General features: G+C 41.3%; 1 non-coding gene across 1 annotated transcript; it reads right to left on the bottom strand.

Moving 5' to 3' along the window:
• Positions 1-4,574: 4,574 nt before the first annotated feature.
• LOC141610079 (small nucleolar RNA R71) lies at positions 4,575-4,681 on the bottom strand. Its single transcript, XR_012527973.1, has one exon. It is a non-coding gene; the product is annotated as a small nucleolar RNA R71 (small nucleolar RNA).
• Between the last annotated feature and the right edge of the window lie 4,460 nt (positions 4,682-9,141).

The following is a 9,141-nucleotide window of genomic DNA, read 5'->3' on the forward strand; positions in this document are numbered from 1 at the left end:
CCCTACATCATAGGTAATCATAGTGTTTTATTTATCCATTAAACAAAACACCCACTCACCCATACTACCTCCAATATTTCGGTCATATGAGATAAAATGGACCTCCATTTTATTTTGTCAATTTGTCACTTGTCACACAATATGTCACATGTAGTATGTTACATGTTATTAATTAATTTGATGCATATTTATCACATAAATATCATTTCATGAATTAATTAAATTACATACAACAAATTGACTAGTGATACTTGATCACATAAATAAAATGGGTCATATAATTATAATTCACAACATTTTGTAATTATAATTAACCATTCATTCTTATCTCTATTGTTTCTCAAACAATAAACAATTTTAGTAACAAAGCATTTTATTACTAAAATAAATCTTATTTAATCCCATTACAATAAGATGATTATTCTCTCTCACAAATTGAATTGTTCAATTTTAAGGAATTGATCAACTTGCATCGTCATACAATTAATCAACTTTACAGATATGGGCATCATCCTTTAGGTGTGACCTTAAGGGATCAACTGATCACCACCGTCCCACGACAGTAACGTCAAACTCTACCAAGCCAATCGTTATCGATTAATGTTGGTCAGTTGACTATATAATTGAATCATCCCTTATGTATTCTTAAAATGAGATTTAAACATGTGATCATCATGATCGACAATTGTGATCGCATTATTGTCGGGGACACTCCAACATGGCGGGCCTTACAAACGCACATGGCTGGCGGGCCTTACAAACGAACATGGATGGCGGGCCTTACAAACGCACATGGCTGGCGAGCCTCACAAACGCACATGGCTGGCGGACCTTACAAACGCACATGGCTGGCGGGCCTTACAAATGCACATGGCTGGCGGGCCTTACAAACGCACATGGCTGGCGGGCCTTACAAACGAACATGGCTGGTGGGCTTTACAAATGCACATGGCTGGCGAGCCTTATAACGCACCGCGGCTGGCGAGCCCCTTCATATGCGCGCAGCGGCTGGCGAGCCCCTTTATATACACACAACGGCTGGCAAGCCCCCTTCATATACGCACAGTGGCTGGCGAGCCCTTTTATATACACACAGCGGCTGGCGAGCTCCTTCATATCCGCAAACAAGATACAACTCAATGACGTATCCCGAAGATGCCTCAGGTATGATTCCTTCTTATGGCTGGCGAGCCTTTGTGCGTAGTCTAACAGACTTTAAACTACCCGCACGGACAGTCGACAGACTATAAACTATTCCCGATGACAGTTCATTGGCTCGTACCCTCGAGTCGCCTGGTCGTCGCCCTTCCCGACGGCAGGTCCTTGGCCCGAATCCTTTCGAGCCACCTCGATGTCGCTTGGGTCTCCAGGTTGTAACCTTCGATTGACCTGAGGCTCTACTTTGACTTTTGCCCTGCCCAAGCCTCAGTCAAAGTGGGGGCTCTATGGATACCCAGTATCTGTTGAGTCTCCAACAAACACCCGATGATTATTGGACTACAACATGCTTAGGAATCGCATCGTTTGATCGACAGTTTGTGTACAATTTTAGGTCGGAAAACATAAAACGATTTCAAAAATAAAACTTTTCAAAAGTACTTGGAGTGTTTAATGCATTACGACGGGGTTGCAATGACACTAACTAGAGTCAAAACCGACACCGGACCAAAAACCGACTCAAAATTCAAATCCCGACTCCAACAACGAGTCAAACTGAGTCAAACACAAAAAACAAACCATTCAAATGCTTCTATGTTAAGGTTTCCCGGAATCTTACATAGTCAAGTACCAAACATGTTCATCTAAATCCTAGGATAGAATAAATCATGATTGCATTCGTGTAATAGTGACAAGACACCTCGAAGACGTGCGACGTGGCTTGCGCCTCTTTGAGCAGCCCATGCGGCCACGTCGCTCAAAACTCACACAACCACTCATTTTCCTATAAATACCCCTCAAATGCCACCATTTGAGAGTTACACGAGTGTCCGTCCCTCACCTCTCCCTTAAAATTCTAGACTCGACTTCTCAAGTCACAATCCGACATGTGTTTACGACCTACCGATCATAAACACAAGCCTTACACATTGTTAAATCACTTGACCGACCATCTGATGTGACCATAATTGGCGCATATTTAGCCCCCGAATTAGCCTTGTTTCCATGCTTTTTAGTGCTTATTTGGGTCATTTCTTATCTTTAGTTCTTTGTTTTGCATATTATTTGAGATTTTGATCCCTTGGTAGGAAAGGAGTAAGAATCTTGCATTTTCATGGCAAAACGAGACTAAATTGATCGAATTCAATGACCAAGCATCAAGGAGAGACAAGATTAGAAGGCCTTTGTACATATCATAGTAGAAGAGCAATGTTGAGAAAAGATCCTTGAGTCCCCAAGGAAATCCCCAAGGAATTTATGAAGAAAAGGGAAGAAAAGAAGAAGATTTGTTGCTGACTGACAATCCGAGCGGATTGTCACCAATCCGTCCGTCCCGCAAAGAAGACAATCCGAGCGGCTTTGCCACAATCCGCTCGGATTCCCCCTCCACAATCCGCCCGGATTCCCCGAATCCGCTCGGTTCCAACGCTGAATCCGCCCGTCCCCGACCCTATTCCGCCCGGATTCTAGCACAAAGACGGATTGTCTTCTCCAAGCTACGAAGAAAGAAGCCCTTCTCTCAGAAAATACCGGCTCCTCCTTGCTCAACTTAAAAGTGTAATTACTAGTTTAGCCCTTAGTTAACCCTAATGCATCCTCCCTAATTTCCACTATAAATACCCCATTAGTCTAATTAGAGGAGCATGTTCTTCTTATCAATAATTAGTGTAGTTAATATCAATCAAATCTCTCTTTAATATTGTAATCAAGTATTAATCAAGTTTTAATCCAAGTTTTAGTTCTTTAATCTCTCTTTTGTTCATCCTTTATTTTGGGTAATTGAAGAATATTTTGGGTTATTGTTGGGAGATTGACAACCTCTCAATCAAGCATTCAAGTACTTCTTTTATCTTTGCTTTATTATTGGAATCATTAGTAGGTATAATCTCTTAATCCCTTTTTAATTATTGTTAATTACTTTCATTTATTCATCATGTTTCATATTGTTGGTATGATTGACAACCTTGCTAGCATGATCAACATGATAATGAGTGAGTAGTCTCTTAGCTAGGGTTAATGGGTGATTAGGGAAACCAACATGGGGAATGATTCATGCTTAAATTAATATGCTTTCATGTTTTATTTGCTTGCTTGTTTTGATCTCAACTCATGCACATGTTATATTTGATGAAATGCTAAGCCTATGAATCCTTGCATTTACTATCATCTTCTATCTTTTCAATGAGACTTGTAAGACATAACCCAACTCGAGTCTCATTAGACCATGCATGTTGTTGAGTAGGGAAGATTAAGTCGACTTGTAGGTGTTGTACAATCTAATCGATTCGGCTCCGGACCCAAACTTTCCTAGGATTGTAAGATATAACCCAACTCAATCCATCACAACAATAATTGCTTGCTTATAATTTGAGAACATGTTTGTATGATCATATCCCATGATTCCCCTATGATCCCATGACACCCTAGTGCCTTTAATCAATTGTTTACACCCCTTTAATTCATCTTGCTTGATTATTTTCATTGCTATTTTAGTTTAGTAACCTTCTACATCAACCCAATTTGTGACACCCCTTAGACACCACTAGTTACAATAGAAATCTCATTTCAACTCCCGTCCCTTGGGATCCGACCTTTACTTGCCTCTTTACTAATTTTAGAGTTGCTTGTGGAGCTATAAATTGTGTTTTGATTCGACCGTGACCAACGACCACATCTTAATTTGTGAACACTTAGCGGGATCGCATCAAAAATGGCGCCGTTGCCGGGGACGGTGTTTGTTTGATTTAGATTTCTTTTTATTGTCATTAGTTGTGTCTTTCTTCGCCTTGAGGAAGTAAAACTCCTCAAGGTTTGTTCTAATTGTTTTCGAGTTGTTTGATATTTTACATGTCTAGAAGGTTACAAGGTGATTTGTTACCTTTTGACTGTGAAATCGAAAGAACCTTGACGAACAATAGGAGAGTTGTTAGGAGGAATTTAAGAGGTATTAGTGAAGTTGTTCAACCCACTAGTGAGTTTGTCAATCCTTTCGCAATAGAAGGAGAAGAAAACCCATTACACAATACCCACAAAATCCACCTACAATGCCAAAATTTTCGTCACACTCCGTACCCACCGAGGAGAATCTACCAAATGGTACTCCTACGCCGCAACATCTAACCGGAAATTTTATTGCCAAGTCCGCCTTCATCCAATTAGTTGAGAGGAGCCAATTCGGGGGGATGCCTAGTGAGGACCCTCATTCTCATATGGAAACCTTTTGCGACTATTGTGATGCAATCTCTCAAACGGGCGTGACTCAAGACCAAAGTAGATGGGTCTTATTTCCTTTTTCCTTAATCGGCACCGCGAAGCAATGGTTGAAGGGCCTTGATAAGGCCACCCTTGGAATAGATTCTTGGAAGAAGTTGGCTCTAGCTTTCTACAAAAAATTCTACCCACCGGAAAAGACTAACATGCTAAGAGCTCAAATTACGGGTTTTAAGCAAAGGGATGAAGAGTCTTTGTATGAAGCTTGGGAGCGGTTCAAGGGAATTTGTCGCTCATGTCCTCACCATGGACTTAGCGAATGGTTTTTGGTGCAACAATTTTGGAATGGTTTATATGAAGATTCTAGGAACATTCTCAATATGGGATCAAATGGAATGTTCACCGAAGTTGATGACAATCAAACATGGAACAAGATTGAGGAGATGGCGGTCCATAACTCACAATATAGTAGACCTCGCAAGGCTACTGGAGGAGGAAAGTATGAAGTGGACTCCGTGACTCAATTGGGTGCTCAACTTAGTGCTCACATTGACAAAATCAACTTGAAGTTTGAACAAGCTATGGCTAGACTTGAGGAAAACTCAAAATCATCGAAGCATCATGTTAATGCCATGACGGCATCCTCATCAATCCCAAGTGGGATATGTGAGAATTGTGGAACTTTGGGACATGACCAAGGTGAATGTAGGGGAACAAATGAACAAGTGAATGCTTTCCAAGCATACAAGAGTGGTACCCCTTATTCCAACTTTTACAATGAAAACACCAAATTCCATCCAAATCTCTCATACAAAAGCCAAAATGTTCAAAACCCTCAAACAACATACACTCCACCACCCATGAGAAACCAAAATCAAAGACCCTTTTACAATCAAAACCAAGGTTACCAAAATCAAAATCCATACAATCACCAAAATGACCAAGGCTTTGATGTCCAAAAAGCGGTCCTCCAAATGCAAAAGAATCAACAAGAATTTTTCACTCAAATGCAAAAAGATAGCCAAGCAAAGGAAACCACCATCAACAACATTCTAGCTCACACCAAGATGTTGGAAACACAATTGACTCAACTAGCATCTTCAAGCTCACAAAGACAAAAGGGGCAATTACCACCTCAAAGTAATCCCCCTAGACATGAAACGGTTAGTGCCATTCACTTGAGAAGTGGTACAAGGTATGAAGCACCGAAGAAGCAAGTTGAGGATGAAGTTGTGGAAGCTAGTGAAAAGGAAGAAATTGTGCAAAACTCCAAAGATGGAGAATCGTCAAAAGAAGAAAGTTCAAAGAAAAATGAAGACAAGGCCAAGGAGAAGGAGCCCATTGTGATTAGACTTCCTTTCCCAAGTCGTCAAGCCAAGCCCAAATTTGATGATCAACTTGGAAAGTTCATGGAAATTGTGAAGAATTTGGAAGTCTCAATTCCTTTCACGGAATTAATCAATCACGTGCCGGCCTATGCGAAAAACATGAAAGATATCCTCACAAAGAAGAAGTCGATCCGGAAGCTTGAGACTATCGCCTTCACTAAGGTGAGTAGTGCAATACTTCAAGGGAGTTCACCTCCAAAGTTAAAGGATCCGGGAAGCTTCTCAATACCGTGTACCATTGGCGACACGACGATCAACAAAGCCTTATGTGATCTAGGGGCTAGTGTGAGTGTCATGCCGTACTCGGTGAGTAAAAGGTTGGGGATGGGAGAGCTTAAATGCACCAACATCACACTCCAAATGGCCGATAGATCGACGAAGACACCGTTAGGGATATGGGAAGATGTCCCCGTGCGAATTGGGAAGTTTTTCATCCCGGTGGACTTTGTCATTGTTGATATGGAGGAAGATTCCAACATTCCAATCATCCTAGGAAGACCTTTCCTACACACCGCCGGTGCGGTGATTGATGTGAAACATGGTGAGCTCACTCTAGAAGTGGGAGATGAAAGCATAACTTTTAATCTTGACAAGACTATGAGAGCTCCTCGTTTGCATGAACCATGTTTCATGATTGATCATTATAGCCGAAAGGATGAAAGGAAGAAATCAGAACTCCAATGGAAGAAGAAAATTAAAGATGCTCCATTCAAAGAGCAAGTGAATTGTGACAAGGAGAGCTTGCAAAGCTCATCAAAATCAACCAAGGAAGAAGAGGATGGCCTCATTGGCCAAGAGAAGAAATTGGGAGAGTTGTCTCCATCTAAGCAAGAGATTTTCAATGATCAACTCAATGAAGTTTGTGGTCTTTGGGACGACGAATTTGAAGGGATTTTTAATCCCTACATTGGTAATGCCATCGATCAAGACCAACAACAAGGGCCACGGTCTATTGAGAACCTCTACCATGATAATGAACAAGCTTTTGATTACTTCTTCAAGGTGTTGAGTAACATCAACAACACCTTGAACATGCCCCCTTGACATCTCATCAAGAATGAGAGTTTGGTGGAGTCCTCCCTAAACCACCACTTGTAAATATTTCTAACTCCCTAACTTACATTTCAATTCTTGTATTGCATTTTTGTCATCTTTGGATTTTTATTTACTTTGATCAAAATAATTGTCATGTTTGAGAGAAGTGAGGGAGGGACTAACGATTTCAATTGATGTGTAGTGCTTCTAGCTTAGTGTGGGGATGGCAATTGCCTAGGCTATCCATGCCTTAGTAGTGCCCCCACAATGACGAACACAAGACTTGAAGAAAGAATGAAAGAACGGTATGGGAAATGCAGTGTGCACGGATGGAACTGAATCCGTGTACACAGGGGAAGAATCCGAGCGGATTCCTGAGAATCTGCCCGTCTTACAGAATCCGAGCGTATTGCAGAAAAGACGCCCGTCCTGAACTGAGCTAAATTTTGAAAATTTCTTGACTGTGACTGAATCCGGGCGTCCCGTGAAGAATCCGCCCGTCTTGAAGAATCCGTCTGTCTTGTAAGAAAGACGTCCGTCTTTGCAGCTGAGGAAAACAAGCAAAATTTTCCTGACTGAAATCCGTCCGTCTTTAAGCAAATCCGCCCGTCCCGTGTTCAGCAAATCCGAGCGGATTGTCACAAATCCGCCCGTCTTTAGGCGAGTTTTGCAAAATTCAGAAAAAGCAGAATCCGCACGGATTGGGCAGAATCCGCACGGATTGCCCCTGCAGATTCGAAAATTTCGGTCTCTTTAAAACCCCTCCCACCTTCATTCATTCATTCATTCATTCATTCATAAACACTACCCACAACATCAAAACCCTCATCCTCTCCATCACAAAAACAAAAACCCTCAACAACATTCACCAAATACAAATCAAACCATCCTTCCAACAACAAATCAATCACTCCTTCTTCAACAAAAATCAAAACCAAGAACAAAATCTTCAACCTTTGAGTCGATTTTTGATTTCATAAAGGCAAAGCCTTTCACCTTCAAATCGATTTGGGCATACTACAAATTGAAGATTTTTCATTCTTTTCTTGGTTAGTTCATCAATGGCAAGGACTAAGGGAGCAACAAAGGCAACAAAGGCACCAAAGGCTAAGGCACTCTCGCAAAGGCAAAAGGCTCTTCAAACAAAGAAAGCATTGGCTATGGTGGTAGCAACACCAAACTTGGAAGTGCAACAACAACAACAACCTTCTATGGGAGCAACAACACCTTCTACTCCGGTAATTGATCAACTTTTGCATTATCCGGAGGTAACTTTTATTTCCGATACCTATAGAAATACCTTTGTCAAGTTTGCTATGAAGTCATTACAATCCACCAAATTCATATGTGAAGATACCTTACAAAAATTGGGTGTTCTTGAACAAACAAAAGCCTTTTTCAATGCCATGGAGTTGAAGAAATTGTTTGAAACAAGGGAATTGACATACCCCTCCCTTACCTTGGAATTTTTAAGTTCTTTGAAAGTCACCAAAGTTGAGAATAGGGAGAATATCGAGTTTCGTCTAGCTAATGTTAGTAGACGCATTACCTTTAGGGAATTGGGTGAAATTTTGGGTCTTAGTGATGAACCGAGTTATTTTAAGAGTTATGGAAAGTATGACCCCGAACCTCTTTGGGAGGCAATCTCCGGGAAGAAATTTGAGGATTTTCATGCGAGTCGTGCTCTTTTGGTCCACCATCCGGGCATAAGAGTATGGCACAAGGTCGTGGGTAACACCATAATTGCTAGGAAAGATACCAACCATTTCACAAGACTTGATTTTATTCTCCTTGAATCGGCTTTGAATATCGGAAGAGTGCACACCAAGCCTTACAATTCTTTGAGGCTCTTGGTAGATAGATGGCTCAATATTGATTGTGGGAAGAAGGGCACGACCGTTATTGTCAATGGCGGCCTAGTCACACTCCTAGCTAAGCACTTTGATCCTAACTTCAATAAGGATAACAAGTACAAAGCAAAGGAGGGTGGCCATCTTATTGATATGCATATTATGATTCACAAGTTCAAGTGGGTTGCCCATAACCCCCTTGACACTAAGTATGGATGGCTAACTAGTGAAGCTAGATCGTTCACCTTGCCTTCAAAGATTTGCCGTCTAAGCGTCCACCGGACCAATTATCTACTTCCCCTTTCCAAAGAAGCCGAGTATATCATTCAACAACAAAAGGGTGATCTTGAAATGCCCTCCTCTTCCATTGTCATACCACCTTACCCCTTTAAATATGAAGAGTTCAAGCCGGAAGGAGTTGAAGTTGGAAAAGACTATGTGACTCTTCTCATGCAAGCAATGCACAAGCAAGCCTATGAAGATCGAAAAAATGCCTACTT

Source organism: Silene latifolia, chromosome 10 (assembly GCF_048544455.1).
Source record: "Silene latifolia isolate original U9 population chromosome 10, ASM4854445v1, whole genome shotgun sequence".
Lineage (NCBI taxonomy): Eukaryota > Viridiplantae > Streptophyta > Magnoliopsida > Caryophyllales > Caryophyllaceae > Silene > Silene latifolia.